At 46.5% G+C, this 20279-nt stretch overlaps 1 protein-coding gene across 1 annotated transcript in view; it reads left to right on the forward strand.

The window, feature by feature from the left end:
* The first annotated feature begins 3243 nt into the window (after window positions 1–3243).
* Window positions 3244–20279, forward strand: part of SEMA6D (semaphorin 6D) — a 53550-nt gene continuing 36514 nt past the window's right edge. The window contains exon 1 of the mRNA XM_080931028.1: window positions 3244–3366. The gene's annotated coding sequence lies outside the window, so the exon portion shown is untranslated. The remainder of the gene's footprint in view (window positions 3367–20279) is intronic.

The raw sequence follows: 20279 nt of genomic DNA on the forward strand, positions 1-20279 counted from the left end.
CCTGTCCAGAAAAGGAGGCATCCTAAACAAGATAAAGTCAATAACACTTTGGAACAGAGAAGACAGCCATTCAGACCCATACAAAGGGTTTGTGGGCTGAAGGTACTCGGACACCTAAACAATTTGTTATTCAGTCAAGAAACCAGAGATGAAGCCGAACCACTTTATAGGGTACCAGAGAAAGCAGGAACACCAGGAGAGTGTGCTCCCCTGGGGGACAGTGAGGGTGAGCCAATGCTGATACCTGGAGTATAAGGGGTGTGGGGAGAAGGGAATTGGCAGAAGTCAGCAGGAGCAATGAGCTGAGTGGTGTGCAGTGCACAGAAAAGATGGGAAATAGAACCACAGCAATGACAGCTGCCTGCGTGCTTTTCTTGGACATCTTTCTACTACAGGCTAAAGAAAGCATGTCATTTTCCTCTCAACACCTGCCCCCCACAACATGGACATGGTAAATCCTCAAGAGTCGTCTTTGACCTTTCTTCCCATGACATGCTTGGCCTCTCGGCCTCTAGCAGAGCAAACACAAGGATGACTCTGAGGTCCAGACTGATATTTAGAGTGAAAACATGTAATTCCTGGTTTCCAAGAACCCATCAGCATAGTCTCCAGCAACCCACCAGACCATCATTTCTTGTTATGCCCGGATTTAAAGACTCGGTCTGGGGTAAAACTGTAATCTCTGGGTATCTTTCCCTCTGAAACCGCCCACATGTACCGGAACCCAATCCATACCGGATGTTGTAACTCAGTTTTAGTAATCTCAACACTCCGAGGCTGAAGCAGAAGGATTGCCTTTAAGTTTGAGGCTAGCCTGAGCTAAATAACATGCTCCAGGCTAGCCTGAGCTACAATGTGAGACGTTGTCTAGGGATGCTTGTGGGAGATGGATTCTGGAATCTGAAATGAACCTTTGCTGCTACTGCAGACACAGGACAACTTGCAAAGCTGTCCAGTGACTTGTTTCCCCGCCAACCAAGGAGCCCCTGTCCTCACTTTGCATCTTCACGGGGTGGCCTGCAGTGCAGAAAACAAGAAAGGACCTGCTGGCCAGGAAACAGCCACAGCTTTCTGGGTCAGAAGTTGGCTAGGGGAGGACCCTGACTGCCAAGTATCTTGCAGTGATGTCAGAGCCCAACACAACCAGAAAACACCAGCCAGCCAGGAACAAAAGACTTAGCAGTAGAAAAAAACCTCAGAAGCTGCTCTTTCCGCCCCCTACCCCTTTCTTGTAACAGGAGGAACAGCGGGGAAAGCCTGCATTTTAAAAGACTGCCCTTTCTCTCCCGGCTTGCTTTTGGCTACAAGTGTTAACAGGGGGTGTCTTTTTTTCGAGTTCCTTTTCAACTCCAAGGCAGTGTTCCTCCTAAATGTAAACATATATCTGTGTGCGGGAGAAAAGCAGGAAGAGTCGTAGACAAGGATATGCTTCCATGATCGGTCCCTCTATCCACGGTAATTAAACACTCTCAAAGGAAAACCAAAACTTTGGATGAAATGTTCTTTCTCCTTTCTCTCTCTTTAAGCGGGGGCATCAGGGTTGATTCCAGCCACTTCGAACCCTTAAGTGATGCATGATTGGATTGGAAATTAATAAACATAGCCCGTTCTTGGAAATGAACTTTGAATTAAGATTCTCTTGTTTGGGAATATATTATTCTTTTATTTCATTTATGACAGTCCACACATCTTAAATGATGTCGCTTCAAGGACATTGTCATTTCTCCCACAACGTATTAAACGAAACACTTGCCCGTAAAACTGGCTCATTAGCCTGCAAAATTACACTGTACTGAATGGCTTTCATTCAAAGTGGAAATAAGATTTTTAGTGGGCAATTTTTGTATTTTCTAAAGCTAAAGCTAAGTTTGATTGCTTCTTCCCAGCTGTTTTACTTAGTGGTTATAAAGATAAATGGGGGAGGGGCTTGTAAAAAAAATGAGCTCTGAACAATAAATCCTAGACTAGAAAACTAAGACAAAACTTCGGGGTACAACTGCGCCCACGGCACCACTGGGCTGCAGCGATTTGTCCTCGGGACGTCTGGGGCAGGCTGGGAGAGTAGTGAGGGCGCCTGGAGGGAGAGAGAGGGAGGGAAGAAGGGAGAGGAGGCTTTGCGGGCTACAGAGGCGGCGCCAGCTGGGCGACCCGGCTCCGGGAGGCGCGGGAGGAACGGCTCAGCTAAGGTGGGAGAGCCTGGGCGCGCGGCCGAGCGCCATCAGGGACGCGGCGGCCACCGGGGTCGAGGCCGCGGCGCGCGAGGGGCTCTGGGCGGCGCTGGCCGCGGTGGGAGCTGCAGAGCGGCGAGGGAGCTGGGATCTCGGGGAGCGACTCGGAGATGGATCGAATTACACCATTTGCCGAGCAGCGGTTTGTTTTGCTCGCGCTGGGTCCCGCCGCCGCCGCCGCCGCAGCCGCCAGAGCTGGAGCGGGCGAGTTTCAGGATAGATCGCAAGGCGAGACCCGAGACCGTGGGATTGCTCTTTCTGTGCGCTGCCTTGATCGGCTTTTCCGTCTGATCGTGACAAGCTTTATTTGTCTGTTTTTGAAAGCAGGCTTCCCCATGAGAGGTAAGACAGTCTCCCAAGCTCCGCCGACGCTCTGGGTGCGTGATGGGGGTGGGACCCCGAGCCTGGAGCCCGCAGCGCAGCTGTGTGCGGGCGCTTGTGTTAGCGTGGGCGGCGTACCGTCGCAGCTCCCCGGAGTTCAATGCTCTCCCAAGCCTCACGGTCTCCAGCGGTGCCCGAGACGCCTCGGGAGGTCTTGGTTGACCGTTCCCAGCTGGCTGATGGGCAGCCTGGGGGCGGGGCGGGGCGGCGGGGCGGCCCTCCTCCTAGGCGCACCCCCTCCTCGGGGCTGCACCCCTAAGGGAAGAAAAGACACCCTGGGCTGCAAGGAAAAGTTTCTTTCTGGCAGGGCCGGCTCGGCGCTGCTCCGCTAGCCCTCAGGTTGAGCCCGCCTTCCACGCTGCGGGGCTTGGAGCCTCCAACCCGTCCGCCCGCAGCGCAGTACAGGCCGCCCGGCCACCATCGGCCGGGAGGACGCAGGGGCAGCCTAGGAGCGCTGAGCCACTGACTGTCCACTCGGGGACCTTGGGCACCCACCCGCGGGGTTCTCAGTCACTCTCCCCCGCAACTTTGCGTGCTTTGTTCTCTGGCTGAAAAAATGCTCCACCGAAGCGCCGCCGTGGACCGGGTCTTCTCCAGGCGGCAAGGGCTCGGCCGGGAGACGTGTTACGCTCTCAGCTCCCCATCAATTATGGATGGAAACAAATAAGGAAGTCAATTTTGTATGAGCCGCGTCTTTCGCGGCCAGAGGCGTCTTGTAGCCGGGAGCCGAGGCAGGCAAACCGTGCCCAACAACCAGGTAAGGAAACTTCCAGATTCCGCTGCAATGACCCTCTCTCTGTAAGAAACTGAGGCAGTAGCCGCCCCGTGGGGTTTTGGAAGCGCTTTCGGCTTCCAGTCGGACATCTAACTCTTGGGTTCTAAGAACTTGGAGGTGTGGATGCAAAGTGAGTTGGATTTTTTCTCATTATTCGGCTACTAGGATCATTGCTTGTAGAGTACTGTTTAAATCTAACACGTTTTTTAGTGCTGCGGAGCGCGCTGGGGAGGGTTGGAGGGAAGTATTTCAGTAGGTTATGAGTTAGAGTACTGGTGGAATTGTACTGGCCAGTAGTCAATTCCAGCATCTTCGGAGTGAAACAGCACATCGGTTTCTAGATATAACCCCCCACCCCCGACTTTGTGTACAGTAACTAGACCCTGCGTCAACCACTAAGACTTCTTTTCCTTAAATACAACGCTGCTTCTGGTTACTTATGGGAAATGCCGAGGGCTACTTCCTCTCTAAACTTTTAGCTACTACGCATTTTAAGTCTGCAGTACCAAAATATATGTGGTTTTCCCCTTCCTTCTTCTTGATACTTAATGCAATAAGAAGAATGCTTGATTTCAATGCTGAAGTCTCAGGGAAAGTTAACATTTTTTATTCAGCTGGTTTAGTGTCTGCCCCTTGAAAAGGAGAACTACTCCCCTTGGAGAAAATCGCCAAGGCTTTTCTTCCCTGTATTGTGGAAACTTAGACAGCTGGGGGAGTGTTTTATCGTCTTTGTGATGGCATAAAACAGTAGATTCTGGAGCTCTGTTTATTCATGATGTTAAGTGTCTGCCCTAGAAAATTAACTCCTCTTTAGTAGCAGTTAATGTAGTGAGTGACAGACCCATTCTCTCGAGCTAGCATGCATGTGTTACACACAAGCATTTGCCCTGGCTTACATACCTAAAAATTACGGAAAAGCTCCGAGATTGGGCCTGTGTCACTAGGAACCGAGAGATCCGAAGATAAGCGACAGCTCACTCCTAGCTGAGATTTGCTTTCCAGAGGACCAGTGCTTTGGTTTAGGTTTCTGAGATGTGCTCTGTCAAATGGGAGCCTTTCGAGCGCCTAAACTCCCCCCCCCCATTTCTCTGCTGGCGTGCTTAGGAAGGGCAACAACCCCTAGCATTTCTTACTGGATCCTGTAGAATATTGGTACCCATCTCATTCTCCTAAGAATGCGACATAGGTGCCTTTTCTGAGGAGCCTTACTGTGGTGCCTGAGAATGTAGCAGGAAGACTGTGATGTCTCCATCACCAGGCATCTGGTCAGCTTGAGTTTGATTTAGATCTATGGGCATGTTGCCACTCCCCCCCCCCCTTTTATGGTACCCTCTGATAGTACCAGCACCATCTGGTCCTGCCTTCCTTGGTTTGATGGATTTGAAAGATGGCTGTGACGTCAGCCTTAGTCCTTAGAGTGAGGGCAACTTGAAAACCCAGAAGACTTCAGTTCACTAGCTTGCTGCACAGGGAGGCTCTGTCCGGTAACTAATGTGGGTAAGCGGGCCTCCGGATCCTGTCAGGTGGTTTCCGTTCCTTGAAAGGCCCTGCACAAGTCACTTGGAATCAGAACTTTGATTCCAAAAGATCCTCATGATTGTCTCAGAGGACTTAACTGACTCCGAGGGAGCTCTTCTTACTGTTCCGTTCATAATGAACCGTGGTAATTAGCTTAGTCATTGTTCTTGCATGTGAGTCTCACTAAGATACAAAGGGTGGAAAATGCATCTGAAATAGGGTCATTTTTCACTCTTCAGATGCATTTCATGCAGGACTGAGAGCCTGGCTAGATGCCTCCTACTGCAACCCTAGGAGGCAGACTCCTACCCTAGCGTGCTGCAGGACAAAACATTATCTTTTATTTTTGTTAAGGGTGGATAAGCTTGCATAGACTAGATTTACTCCTAGAGGAAGCAAGAGGCGGTTGAGGTAGGCCAGCCCATCTCTGTTCATTGAGTACCTGCCATTTGCAAGGCTAGAGCCCGGAGCCAAAAGCCTGTGGCCAGATTTGCTCTTGTATCTTCACCTTAAACAACACTGCTGACTCGAAAACCAGATCGGGGGCAAGACATAGAGCTATGTCTCCTCTTTTGCGCAAACTGCTCTGTGACAAAACTTGAGAGCAAGATGGTATGTATATGATGTTCCTGGTGCAGTTCTCTGTGCCCTCAGCATTAATGAATGGACTGTCAGTTTAGTTTGTACACTTGGTCTGTCACAGCAGCTGAATATGGAATTCTCTGAGGCCTATGTGAATGGAGATTTAGCATCAAAAAATCTACCCAAACCTGCATCTTAGGATATGGTAAGAGGACATGTGACAACCCCAGTTGGGAGGAAAAGTGCCAGGTCACCTTTCAGTTGAGGTGGCTGCTGTGAGGCTGTTGTCCCTATCAGACCTTGACAACAGGGACAGTGTAGCTGACCACTGAGGCTGTATTCACTTCTCCCCAACAGAAAAACTGTTATAAGTTCTTAATTTAAAAAAAAAAACAAAGCCGATTACAGCTAAGGGCCTTCAGTTCGGTGGAGTGCAGAACCCACGTGAGGTGTTCGAGTTTCTCAAACTTTTCCTTTCTATCGGGCTTTGTTAACTCGCCCAGATTAGCATTTTAACAACCCTGAAGTGAACTCCTGCCATCCTTTCCACTTGGACCCAGTATGTAGATCATCCATCATCCTGTCCTTGGTTACAACAGGCTTCTGGCTCTAGCACCATTTAGAGGTGCACAAAATCCATCCAACTGTGAATAGCACAGCTGGCTACAGCAATTTTTCCTTCCACACCACCGGCAACATTGTCTGGCTGAGGTAACTAAAGCTAACACCCAGAACAGGAAGTTTCAATCTTTTCACAACCTGGGCCAGCCAGGCCTCTCATTCAGTGTGGGAAGTCCACCTGCTTGCAAGGTGTCTTTCACTTACAGGAGAGCTTCTTCCAGTCTTAAGCAGTGATACTTTGGGCGCGATATAGTTTCGTCACAGGATTAATAGAATGAGGAAGCTTCTTTCAGACCCTTCACGAGCATCATTCGATCCGAAAGGTAAAGAAGTAAGAATAGCATTTGGCCTATGACCCAGAACTAGAGACAAAAAAAGGACCTGTCCAGCTCTTCAGTGACCTGCACATGCCCCGGCTTCTTCCCTTTTCGTAGACTGTGTGATGGGCCTAAACACAGGCTAGTGGTCCACAGAACACAGCTTTGATCACATCTTGTCGTTTTTCCCGTTCTTTACATCTGCAATGGCAGCTATTGCTTGTTAGAGAAAGAATGAAAATGTATTAGGTAAGTGAGATATTGCCAAGCATTTCAATGGCTTGGTTTGAGCTCTTCTAATTGAGAATACTTCTTAGGAGATTTGATGTGCGGAGGGGGTGGGATCATTGACCTCAGCAACAGGATAGAAGGGACAGGAGGGTGGTGATAATGGAGGAGAAAGAGGAGAAAGAGGGGGACCAGAAACCATAACGCCCAACAATGAGCGGAGTCTGCTGATTCAACTCTAGATGCTCTAAGAAGTTCGCCATCTTGATCATGTGCAAGACTCAAACACCTACAAGGAGGTAGCTTCATTACCACTACTCAATATGAGGAAACTGAGTTACCCATTAGGGAATTCAAACCTCTGAGCATCCCCACACTGCCTCGTCACAGTATTGGATCGCTGTGATATTTCCGTCTCTTCTTAATAAAGTTACATTTCGGGAGAATGCGCTAATTGGATGACTAATGTGGGTGTGCCCCTGATTTGTGTCTTTCTTGCTAACCTAAGTCATGTCTTCCTGCTGGTCAGATAGCCATGACATCTTTAGAGGTCTCAGACCGAACCTTTCCCAATGTTTCTCTCCTTGTAGGGTTTTCATCTCTGGGATGGCAACAGGGAAAATCATGGGGCAACATTTACTCTTGAAAGAGTGCCATCTGGGTGCACTTTTGGTTCCCGATTGTGTCGGGTGACAATCCATTACATACGTCTGTCTTATTTCCCAGAGGCGATCATGGGCCTTAGCTCTGGGGTTGAAGACGCTTGCCTGAATCCTGACCTCGGGTTCCAGAACGACACACACTGCTCCTCATACGGCTTCAGCAGCCATCTTTGACCAGCGATCAAATACGATGCTGAGGTGTTTCTTCTCCCGTACAGAGGCTCTTTGTTGCTGTGTTTTCTTTTTTTTTTTTTTTTTCTTCAGAATTCCCATGGGAGGAAAAACTTAAAACCCAGATATTCACTGCCATTACACACGATGCTGAAATGTAAGGTTTTCAACATATATTTAAGGGAAGGAAATATAGGTTTTAAGAGTAAGCGTTCAGTGTGTCAGTACATGTATAATAAGGCCCCAGGAGGATCTGCAACCACTTAGCCTGTCACTGGAGTCTGCATTTAGTACTAGAAGCAATGGTTTGTACTGGCACAGAAGGACTGGAGTAGAAGAGGCTCGTCAAGAAGACACTTGTGTTACCCAGTGGTCCATCAGCAAACCAGGAAGCTAGCCTCTCTCTCTTCACCAGCATCTTACTTACAACCATGGGAGTGCTTGGAAGATCTCAGAAGCCCCTTGGGTAATTAGCAGATGGAAGAAAGATAGCCCTGAAAGCAACAGGCAAAGAAAGAGAGGCCACAGAAGTAGTGATCCTATTCCCCACTTTCCGTTCTTGTGACTGTCAAGAACGTGCCATTGACTTTGACCAAGGGTCTGTTCTGCATGAGCCCATGGACGATCATGACATGATCCCAGAGCTCCGAGCAAATAGCCACAGTAGAATGGGGTGTGCTTTAAGCCCCAGAGAAGATACACCCAGTCTTGTGGAAGCTGAGAAAGGGGAGGTTATTTCTGGCAAGGGTGGTCAGGGAGGGCCCTGTGGAGCTACTGATATTTGAGCTGGTCCTTGAACTAGGTAGGACTTGGACAGGTGCACAGTGAGAGGCGGTGGGGGAGGTGTTGAAAGAGAAGGCATTCCAGGCATAGAGAACAGCTTAAGCAAAGGGCCTGGGGTGGGATGGGTTTGGGGGTCAAGGTCAGTTGTCTTGCGGTTGAGTCTTTACCTCCTGCAGAGTTGTATTTCAGGTGCCCAGTAGCAGTTGGGCTGTGCAACCCACGAAGATGTATTAGGTGTCCCTGAGCTGCTGGCCTCATGGAGTAAGCCACCAGAATGTATGGGATCCATCTGTGACAACTCAGCTTGCTCCATAATGAGTGGTGAAAACCCCATGTCAGCTGCAGGTGGATCATGTGTACACGAACCCAGGAGTGAGGACCCAGCGAGACCTCTGCTGCCTGTGGTACTGAGCAGAAGCAACCTAGGCTGTTGATTTGTCTGCTTTGTCTTTTGTTTTTAACACAAACAGATTTTCAACATAGGCTCTTCTTCTGTTTTTTTTAATGCGTGTTTGTATAAGCGTTCTGGAAGGGAGAGAAGATGGTTTGGAGACAGGAAATGGAGATGGGAATAGAAACATTGAAGCCATGATAATGAGATGGACTGGAGTGTAAGGCCCGTTTAGATGGCAGCTCCCTAAGGCGGCGGCCTGGTTAAAGTCAGCAGAGAGAGAAGCACATATGTTCAGCAAATGGAGTGACTGTATTAGTGAGTTTTACCATACTGCAGAAATGGTCTCCCCTGGCGGGCAGACCGCACAGAGTGGTTTGAGGCCGGGCTGCTTATCCCTCATAGAGGAGAATGACTTGGGAAATTATAACTGCATCCTTTAGGAAGCAAACATTTCCTTTGTGGTTCTGAGCACCCAGGGCAAACTTTCTGCCCCTAGTCCTGGTTCTCTGTACCGTTTCCTCCCTGACACTGTGATTCCCCGCTACCCCACCCCAAATCTTCCTCCACGCTGAGTAGGAGCATAGATGATTCTCAGCCATTGTTAACCCAGAGGTTAACATAAATGAGAATCAACACACAGTTAAGTTTAATGCCGAATGCAATAAACTTCAGGAAAGACAGGAGTTCTGTGGTGTAAGCGTGCTTATTAGAAGACATAGTGAAGGAGGAATAAGAGGAAATGGGAGCATCGGGAATGGTCAAGTCAGCTGCTTTCCCAAGCCTTGTGCTCACCCCTGGCTCCGTGTTCCAAAGTGTGTGCAAGTCTCTCACACGTGAGTGCTTTACATGATCGTCTCAGCGAAGACTCTTTGCCAATTAAGCATCAGTCAGAAATTACAAAATACGTCCGTAGGGAGAGGCCTGACCATGAACCAATCCAATATGGGGAACAAACTTTTTGGGAGTATTCCACCGACTTGGAAAAGGGGACCCTGTTAAGTCTAGTAGTTGATCTGCTGGCTGCACAGTAGCTGGAAGCGAAAGGCATACTGCTCCCCTGTGCCCAGCACAGTTGCCTCTGAACCCAATCTAAAATAAGCTGGCCGGGCTCAGCGGGGCTAATAATAACAGTGCATGCTATGTGTTCGTCCTGCACTGTGGCACTGTGCCTAGCACTTTAAATACGTTGTCTCTCTCACTCAATCCCCTCGCCGCCCCCGAGAATGTAAGACTGAGAGCAAGGGGCTGACATATGTGAGTCCTCACCATGTGCCTGACAGGCAAGTGAGTATGCTAAATCACGTGATCAGCCTTCTTTAAGATGGCTACTATTAACAACGTCGTACAGAGGAAGAAACCGAGGCACGGGAGAGTAGAGTTAAACCACTAGTCAGTAGTGAATGCGGGGGAGCTAAGATCTGCGAGAGGGAGTGTAATTCAGTAGATAAACTGTGTGATCTTGAACAAGTTACTTCACCTCTCTGAGGCTTATAAAGGGAAGGCCGTTCTAGTAGTACCTGTGTCTGAAGACTGTTGTGAGACATTAATGAATTAATATTTGAAAAGCCCTTGTAATAGCGTTTGGCACGCAGCAGTGTCTTAAATATACCACTGTCTGTTAGGTAAAAATAAATAGAGTCTGGCTTCAGAGTCCTGTTCTCTTAGTCTTCACTCTGCGCGCCGTGCTGTGCGTGACTCTGGCTCTGCTCCTTGCCTAGGGTGTGGTTTGTCAGCCCCACAGCACCCCCATACACTGGTGACTGGTTCAACCAGGCTGCGAAGGGACCTCAGCCCTTCCACGCCTCTGTTGAAGATCTGCAACCCAGATGTCTGCTGACTGAGGGACATGACATCAGAGTCTGGAGTCCACCGCTGGCGCTGTCAAAGGACAGTTGAGATCATTGGTGTGTGTTCTGTGCTGGTGGCTCCTGGCTCGGTGAAACTTGCCATCAACTACTCAGGCTCGCCCCCCCCCCCCCCCGAGCTAGTCCAGGTTTCTGACCACGGGTAGTCCCCGGACTTTAAAATTCATCAACATTGCCCAGGTTAAAATACAGATTCCCAGAACCCTAACTCTCCCCTAGGCTTACCATGTAACTACCACCTGCTGTCCGTTGACCACCCTTTGAGAAAAGGGCCTCCAGTGTAGCCAGAGTGTCCCCAATAGGTGCACTTGCTGATGGCCTAGTATCTGGAGGGATGCAGGTTCCCATGTCAACGAATTACTCTATAGCAAGACATGTGTGAACAGGCTGCTATCTAGACATGGCCTCTTCCTGCCAGCCCAGGGCATCTCAGTAAGCTTATGAAAGAAAAGAGAAAGCAATAAAACACACTGTGAGCTAAAGAGGCTGATTAAAAAAAAAAAAAAAAAAAAAAAAAAAAAAAACCCTCTAGTTTGTAAAAGATTTCCACCATGAGGGGAAAAAAATCAGGAAAGAAAAAGAGCCTGGCTTATTTCTGCTGACTGGCCTGTATCATTTCATAAGCAGGGCCCTGGGCCAGGATTCCTATCAACAGTTCTTGATTCGATGATAAACTGAGATAAGGGTAATCAAACTTCATGCTTCAGGGCATCAGGTGATTGCCTGCTGTGGTCAGGATGGAATTCTTCCCCTAGTGCTTTACACAATTGACTCCACACATTAGACAGGTGTGTGTGTGTGTGTGTGTGTGTGTGTGTGTGTGTGTGTGTGTGTGTGTGTTCTCCCAGGCTTGGGAGAATGGGGCTGAGACCTGGCTGGAAACTCCTCTGGCTGAGCCCACATGGGAAGAAGAAGCGTGTCTGGAACATGCAACCTCATCAGCTACTCTGTATCTACTGATACAATGCACATGCGCTGAGGTCAGGAACGCACTGCACTTAGAAGCAGGTGCCTCGAATCTCATCCATGGTCAGCCAATCAAGTTTCCCCATCTGTTGATGCTCTGCTGCCCCGTGAAATTATAGTTAGTGTCAGATACAACAATACGTGGAAATGAAAGCGCTGTTCAAATGTAAGGTGCCATTACAGCATAATGAAATCACTGCTCATTGTAAACAGCCATCAGTACATTTATGCGGCAATGGGATCGTGGACATAATGACTTAGCATCGAGTTCTTAATCTGTGTGGAGCACTGAGTTTTATTTACACTCTCTCGGCCCTGTGTTAGGGTGTCGGGATACCGACTTGATTTTATTCCTCTTTTGTAGGGAATGTCCCAGTTCTTGAGGAACTCCTTAAGGACTTTCACCTTCTCAAAGATGGCTATGAACCAGTAACCCACAACAATTGGGATTTATAACTTTATAGTCAAAAGGAGTAGAAGTCTGAGATGCATGTCAATGGGCCTATAGCAAGGCATATAGGTGCTGGAGGCAAACTCTTCATTCTTTTATTTATTTTTTTATGGTTTCTATGGCTATCTTCAGTTCTTGCTTATTGCTCCTGTCTCCATTTTTTTTTTTTTTTTTGCAGTTACTGTCTGGCTTCTGCATTTCTGATTTACCGGCATCTCTCTACCACATGTTAAGGACCATTACAGTAACTTTGGCCTCACAGATGACCCAGAATTAGTTCCCAGTTTTAAAGTCCTTAGCCTAATCTCCTTTTTGCCAAGAAAGGTAGCATATTTTAAAGGTGGCAGGGACCCAGGTGTTGATGCTTCTCAAGGGTGAGGATGTTACTCTGCCTAGCATCGCTCAAAACCTTATGAGGACCATAAAATAGCAGAGTCAGAATTTCTGACTTTGATGCCTGTATCTCAACCACTGGCTGTAAATCTCCTCAATGTAATTGATGGGGGAAAAAACAATAAAAACCATAGACATAAGTGATGAGAAAAGCTATGTTGTTTGGGGGCCTTTAGATATTAAATATGGTCATGCTAGTTTGTAACAACCCAGACCTTACCTACGCTGATCTTCATGTCATGATCTGCACTGAATATGCTACACAGTTGGGGTTTTACTGCTGTGTTGTTTTGTTAGGGTGGGTATTTACTAAATGAACGGAAAGTGCTTCGTGAGTTCACTTGTTTTTCTCTGACAAAACTGGCTGAATGCAGTTTGGGGATCGGAGCCATTTTGAAGCCTGAGACCTGTGGGGAAAGGTTTCAAAGCAACTGTCTACTCAGTAGGGGCGAATGGAGAAGCGTGACAGACCCAACTGTCTTGTCACTTGCTGATTTTGGCACCGTCTCTTGGCTAACTGGATGGAGTTTCTCAAGCAAGACTATTGTGCTCCTTCCCTGATGACCATGACTGTCTCTGGTTTGTGAAGCTTGAAGTCCCCAAAGGCCAGTCATTCAATTAGTGTCCTGGGCTCTGCTAGAACTCAAAGAGCCGTGGCGGGTTCTCGGGGCCTCTCTTCTATCTGATGTGTAAAGGCACTTCTAATTTTGAAAACCACACTGTATACCCATCAACACAAAAGATTTCAGAACAGATTGAAAACAGATTAAGAACACAAAGCTATGAGTCTGGAAGCTAGCCTTGCTTGACCACCAACTTGAGGCTTGAGACAGGCCCTGGCTGACGAGCCACCATTTTCTTCTTAGAACAAAATGAATTTTAGGGCAAACTGGGACCTGGAACCTCCAAGGTTCTAGTAATGGGGTTCTTTGATGCTACACTTATTTCCATATTGTATCTTCCTCAGTCGTAAGAGCGAACACTGTGGTGACTTAAAAACCATGAGCCCCCAACTTGAGTGTGATGTACTTGCGTGCATACAGACCCAGGCAACAGATAGCCCGACTTTTCAAATTTATTATTGTCATTCACATTTTACAGCTCTCTGCCCTTTTCTTTGGGGATCACTTACACTTCATTGCTGTTAATATAGTTTTCAGACTCAATTTTCAGAAATACATAGATAATATTTTCAGTTAGCAATAACTGTACCTCATTCAGCTCTCGGGACTTGGTTGCTGCTGCAGTACAGCCTCTCTGTAATTATCACCTGTGTCCCCGCAGAGCCATCCCCCCACCTTAAATGTGTCGTACGGAGAGGGCAGATGAGCTTCAAAGGACAGAGCTGGACCTGGCTTACGGGCTGTGTCTGGTTTAGCTTGTACTTGAGAAAGTTATGGGCTGATGTCCAAAGGAGAAAAGGGAGTGTTTTTATTGATTAGCAAAATCTTTTTATGAAAGAGGACAAAACAAATTTGTCATCTTTGATTGAGTACAATAGACTCCGTCATCCATGGGGAATTAATTTTCAGAACCTTTTCCAGTGGGTGACCAAAACCCTATATATACCGTGCCTTCCCTCATAAGGAAATAAGTGCCCATAATCAGGTACAGTAATAGATTAATAACAATGGCTAATAACAAAATGAAAGTATCATAGCAGTACACATTGACACATGCTGTGCTAATCTGGTACCTTTCAAAACAGCGACTTGTATTGTTGCTTTTCCGTTAGAAGTGGCAACCAAATGGCTCTCAGGAAGATGTGTCCACTGACTGGGACGTCACTGTGAGACTTTGAAGCCCTTCCTAAGTCAGAGAAAGGGCTCCTTTGGGTTCAGGCGCTGTGATATTGTGGCTGTCCAGCGGATCATTAAGACAGATGCCGAGTGGCTGGTAGGCAGATGACTTACACAGCTCGGTGTCGATGCGTAAATGGATGGTTTCTGCACCAGCTGGGATGGTGCCCTGGTTCACAATTCCAGGTTATAGGAAAGTCAAGGCATCGGGAACCAAAGACAACTAGTCACAGTGTGTAAATGCATGCATGCCAGTGCTGAGAATGTATCCATGTTCACAATACATGCCAGTACTCAGCATGCATGCAGCACACATAAAGCATGTATGCTTTTATACATGCATGCTCAGAATGCATCCCAGTGCTCAGAATGCGTGCACGCCCAGCCTACTCTTTTACAGTCTGGGTTCTCATTTCCAGGAAATGGTGCTTGGGGCTTTCCTGCCTCAATTAACACATTCAAGATAATCTCCCACAGAGGTGCCCAAAGGCCAACCTAGTGCAGATAGTCCCTTATAAAACTCCCTTCCCCAGCAGTTTTATCCCCAGATTGTTATCACAGACCAAGAGTGAATGGAATGGCTGAGATTTCCTCACCTTACCCAAGGGTGCTTAGCAAAAAAACTGATGAGTCATGAATTTCTGGAATTTTTGTGTCAATATTTCCAGACCACACTTGGTCTTGAAACCATAGAATAATGGCGCTGTTTACAAGAGAAACTTGTAATATTTCCTTTACAAAGTATATATATATATACAAAAATATATATCTTCAAATATGTAAATATAATATATAAATGGTAGCATTTAACACAGATGTCTTTGTCAGTCTCCCTGAGTTGGTCAGCTCACAGACAGGAAGTATCTACACCCATGTGCAGGTGTGCAGTCACCACTGCTTAACTCCTACCAGAGGAACCTGAAGCCTGGCTTCATTTCCCCTCAGCTATCTTCACGATTTTCACATTTTTTGTCAAACTCAAAATTATGAAAATTAACTACTATAGATACATCCTTTACACGGGTGTTTGCCAGTCTGGATTCATAAAGTGACCCGGCATGACCACACACTCACACTTCACACTCCATACAGCATACTTTCTTCATACAGAGCTTTTGATTACGAGCCCCTGAAGTCAGGATAGGCGGAGATTGAAATGTGCTCAGTGGATTTTACAGGCTGAGAACCTGAGCAGTCTTCCTGAGTCCTGCTTTCCCATCCTTTAAAATGGAGAAGGTCTCCCTAATGACATGCAGAACCGGTGAGCGTTCTGCATAGGAACCAGCCTGGCCGTGGCTGGAACCCAATACTTCAGCGTGCTTGGTTCCTATGATGAGAAAGCTTTGGCATGCAAACAGAAATCCCTGTTTGGAGGTGTTTAAACGCTCAGGACCTCTTGTCGGGCTCTAAGGACTAAGATGTGCTGCCTTTGAGGTTGCTCCCTTTTCTAGCTAAACAAGTTATGAAGTATCGAGTGCTTGCTGTGGTCTTTCCTGGGGCAGCTGTTCCCATGCTCCTATGAGTCTTCAATGTGTCAGGTGACAATCTAGCAGATGAGGATGCCAGGTCTTCCCAGAATGCCCTCTCTTGGGTTTCATTGGACAGAATTGTGCACCCACCCAAATCTGGAGTCTAAACGGCTTTGAGACATGGAATGGGACCATTGTGAGTGTAACAGGTCGAGGAGGTTGGCATGCCTCTGGCAGCATGCGTAAGAGCACTTACATGCCTTGTCACACATGTATGTTACGTCTTTACTGTGTACGTAAGTAGCAGTATGACTGTGGGTGCATACAAAGCATAAAAGTTTCATGGTTGGCAAGGAATGTTTTTCTCTATTATTTAAAAGTTTTACACAGCCGAAACAGAAGTTACATTTGACTAGCCAGCTAGAAATATAGAAGGTGTTTGACACGGAAGGAAAATGCTCCCAAATGTGGGCACTAGATAGAACATACGTTCGCTTTCTTCATGCTTCCTTCTTTTCCTTGGAGCTCGTGTATGCAGAGACACAAGGGCCCCCTGCCAGATCAACTTGGAAACATCACAGTAAATATAGTCATAATTATAAAGGCGCGTTCATCTGTTGAGAGTCAGAAATGCTAACTCCGTTTTCTGAAATGCAGAGATATTTCATGATCATAAATTCACAGTTTTCTCATGTTCCTACTTAAAAAAAAACACCAAAAAAACAAAAAAAAAAAAAACCAAAAACAAAAAGCTGTTAACCCTTGAAGCTCCAAGTCCTGTATCTACCAAAGAAAGTTACCGCTCTTCAGACCTCTTTGTCACATAAGAGTCCCTCACAGGGTACCTGAATGCAGTCCGCCTCGCTGATGCAGTTTTAGCCTCTCTTTTTGGTTCAGTTAAACAATAAGTCAGTTCTAAGACACCATAAAACCCGGGTGAGGAGGCCCCTCCTCTGCTTGTCTTTGTACAGCTGCTCTGCCTTTGGATGGAGCTATAAAAATTAACTATCTAGATTTTCAATATCTGAGATTTCTGCTTTTGGTGTTTTATAGTTGCATTTCTGCCCACTGAGGTGAAACGGCATGCAGACTTTTCTCAAGTCCGTCTTGCTTTCTAGAGAGAGATGGCAGCTGCCCCGAATCTTTGCCCGTACAGCCTTCACAGTTTCTTTCCCAACCCTGGCAACCCATGAGCCCAAATGCTCCTAAGCTCAGAGTTGGACTCTGACACCCTCAGGAGCCTCAGATAAATTTTAATAGTCTTTCTCCCTAACAGGAACTCTACAACCTGTTCCTCAGTGTAACCGACAGAAAACAGTTGGCAGGGAACTCAACAAGTGGTAGCTGGATTTGCCCCACTATTGTCTTCAGACCAAAGATGTGTGGCCATATATGGAGTATTCTCACAGGAAAGGCTTCTGTCGGTTACCTGGAAACCTTATTTGGATGGCTGTTTAAAAGTGCATAAAGACAAAGAGAAGACAGGCACCATTCTGATAGGAACACGACATGAAGGCACATCCTCTCTACTGTGTATACATGGCCCCTTGCCAGTTGGACTCCATTGTGACCATGCAAAACGTTCACTATGTTACACATTATCGAATGGTTATGACACAGCTCATGGACCTGGTCACTGAAACGAGTTACTGTATCAGCTCAACCTATCCTTGGATCTTAGTAATTTTCCAGAGGCTTGTAAGACCCTCCACACTCTTGCTTATTTGTGGTATTTATCTATGCAGTGAGGTTTTTAAATTCGTTTTTTCCCCTTCATATTGCATGTCTTCCTTTTTGCCTCCAAAGAACCAAAGTATGGCATATGCTGGAATATTTGTTTACAGCGCCAGTTCTGTGGGCATGTGGCCTCTGCTTGGCCCTCGGTTCTTGCTAAGAATAGTCCGCTGTCACTTTCTTGACATTCCTAGCAGACCCCCTTTTCCATTGTGCGTGGGCCCTGCCAACTGCGCGACTGGTCACGAGGGTCAGTGTTGGTCTGAGGAGGCTAACGCTAGAAGGACTCATGAACTCTAGTTCTGAGGGCCCACTGCTCACCAGCCAAGAAACCCCCCAATTTTCCCAGGTCTTTGGATGGAGACACAATTTTCACCCCGTTGAAGAGGAAGATAGCAGAGATGTGACGTCATCTGGAGTTTGGGTTTTGTCTCTATAGCAACCATACTTACCGAGCTAGACACTTGGACATGGGAGGTATGGGATCAAAAGAATAATTGGAATCAGGACCTCTCTTGAGAAAGCTGGGGTATGAGGTGACACTTTTGATTTCTAGCAGAGGTCTCTGCTGCAGGTGGTTTTGATACCTGCAGTCAAATTGATGGGCACCAGCCTCCTTCCTCTCATTGCACTCAGATCTGTCCTTTACTCTGTAGATTTTATCCTAACTTCCCCCAAGGACACTTAACTCACCCCTGTACTTTGGCCATACTTTAAAAAAATAATCTATATCTAAGACTTTAAAACTCTCATATGCAAGTATTGGCATCCCCGAGAATCATCTAGCTTCATTCAGGACTCTGGCAGACATGCTAGCCAATCAAAACAGTGCACATCACGTGGTACCTCAGGAAATGCCAGCTCTGGGTATGGTCCCTGCGGTCTTACAACTCTGGGTTAATTAAAGATATGAGTGCAGTGCGTGGGCCAAATCAGTTCTTCAGAATCTATTTTTATCAGGCAAGAGGGAGGTACACTGATGTTCTCAGTGTGAGAACCAGGGTCTGACTAGTTCATTCACGCAGACGAGCTCTGTGGGTATTACTACAGGTTACAGACCACAGGTGTTTAACAGCACACCAGATTTTTCCGGATTGAGGTCCCTGGGAAACTAAAGGAATAAGAGCCCAAAGAAAACCTGCTAAGTCACCTGAGGTTCCTAAAGCACTTCTAACTACACTGTCGGTATTACCTGCCAGCACCTTAATGTGACTGCATCTTAGTTTAAGGTTTTTATTTATGTGCATGGGTGTGAAATGTGAGTGTATACCGTGTTTAGGCACTCACAGACACCAGAAGATGACATCACATCCCCTAGAGTTGGAGTTAAAGGCAGTTGCCAGCTGCCAGGAATAGCTGGGAATTGAACCTGTGTTCTTCGGTGCTCTTAACTGCTAAGGCATCTCTTTTAGCCTCTTGAGCAAATTTTAGACTGGGGGAAGAGAAAATTCAATATTCCAAGTGTCTCTGATCACCCACCCAAACACTAGCATCTAAAGCTGGCCTCTCTATGTTTTGTGTGTGTGTGTGTGTGTGTGTGTGTGTGTGTGTGTGTATGTCTATATGTATGCATGTCTGAATGTGTGGGAATACATCTTCACATGTATGCATACATATATGTAGTCTTAAGGCTGAACTGGGAGTCACTTCTTACTTATTCATTAAGGTGTGACTTTTCAGTAGGTCCCAAAGCTCACTGGTATGGCCAGTCTACCTGACCAGCTTGTGGGGGGGGGGGGCGGAGGGGCGGGGGAACTCCTATCTGCTGTCGTCAAAGTCCTGGAATTACAGGCAGGTTTTCATGCTCATCTGATGCTCGCATGGGCAGTAAGGGGCTGATATCTGCTCCTAGTCCAATCCTCTTGCTCGGCCTGGTAAGTGTTTTATGTTTTAACCATGAGCTATTTACCCAGCCCCAGCTCTTTTGGTATTTGGAACGCATCCTTGCTGTACAGCCTTGGCATATGTTCTGGATCTCACTCTTTAGACCAGGGTGGCCTTGAGTTTGTGCTGAACCTCTTATTTCTGCCTTACAGTTTCTGGGATGACAACTGTAAGCGATGTCCAGTTTAACAAATGGTTTTCTGAGACAGAACTTAAAAATTTGGTTTCATTCACAACCCTTTTTTTATCTGACGAGCTTTTACATGCCCCTGGGTGTATGAGTGTATGTCCTGGGTATGAAATAGATATACGAATTAAACATTTATCGATAATACATCATAAAGGCATTTACTTTAAAATAAATTTTGGTTCATGTATCATTTTGTAATTTATTAACGATGAAAGCAAGCCTGCACACAAATGGGATGGACAGGCTAGATTATTCTTACATATATAATCCTTAGCTGAATATTTGGCATAGAGCACCTTCAGCATTTTTCAGAGCTGTTTAGTACTTTGGTTATATAATAGTCAATGCTGAGAACAGTGCTTTGCATAATTGCGTAGTCCAAAATGGGAGACATATTTTCAGGGCCATTTCAGAAACAGTTGCAAATTCACTCCACCTCTCATGTCAAAAGAAAATCATTGAAGATTTTTTTTTTTTTTAGGCGAAACTCAAGTTAACACCTCCAGTGGTAGTTTTTAAAGTCAATGAAGTCTAGTGCAGTACAGTCAGAAGTTATGCCACTGTTGTGTGAATTCTTCAGATTTGGAGCAGGGGATACTAAAAGTCTCTGCTTTCTGTAAACCATTAGAGTTCCGTAAGAACAGAAAACCATGTAAGTACAGTATCTGCACTGTAACATACGGTGGTTTGAAATCTGAACCAGCATGCTTCAGACAGCCTTAGGCAGTGCTAGGTGCCTGATGCCACACACAGCAGAAAGAGCCAATACAATGCATTAAGAATAAAGGCTGTGGTGAGGTCACATGACACAGCATAGCAAATGCTACCAGAAATACCTCAGAAAAATATAGAAAATACCTCAGAAAAA

Source organism: Micromys minutus (genome assembly GCF_963924665.1).
Source record: "Micromys minutus genome assembly, chromosome: 17".
In the NCBI taxonomy this organism is placed as follows: Eukaryota; Metazoa; Chordata; class Mammalia; order Rodentia; family Muridae; genus Micromys; species Micromys minutus.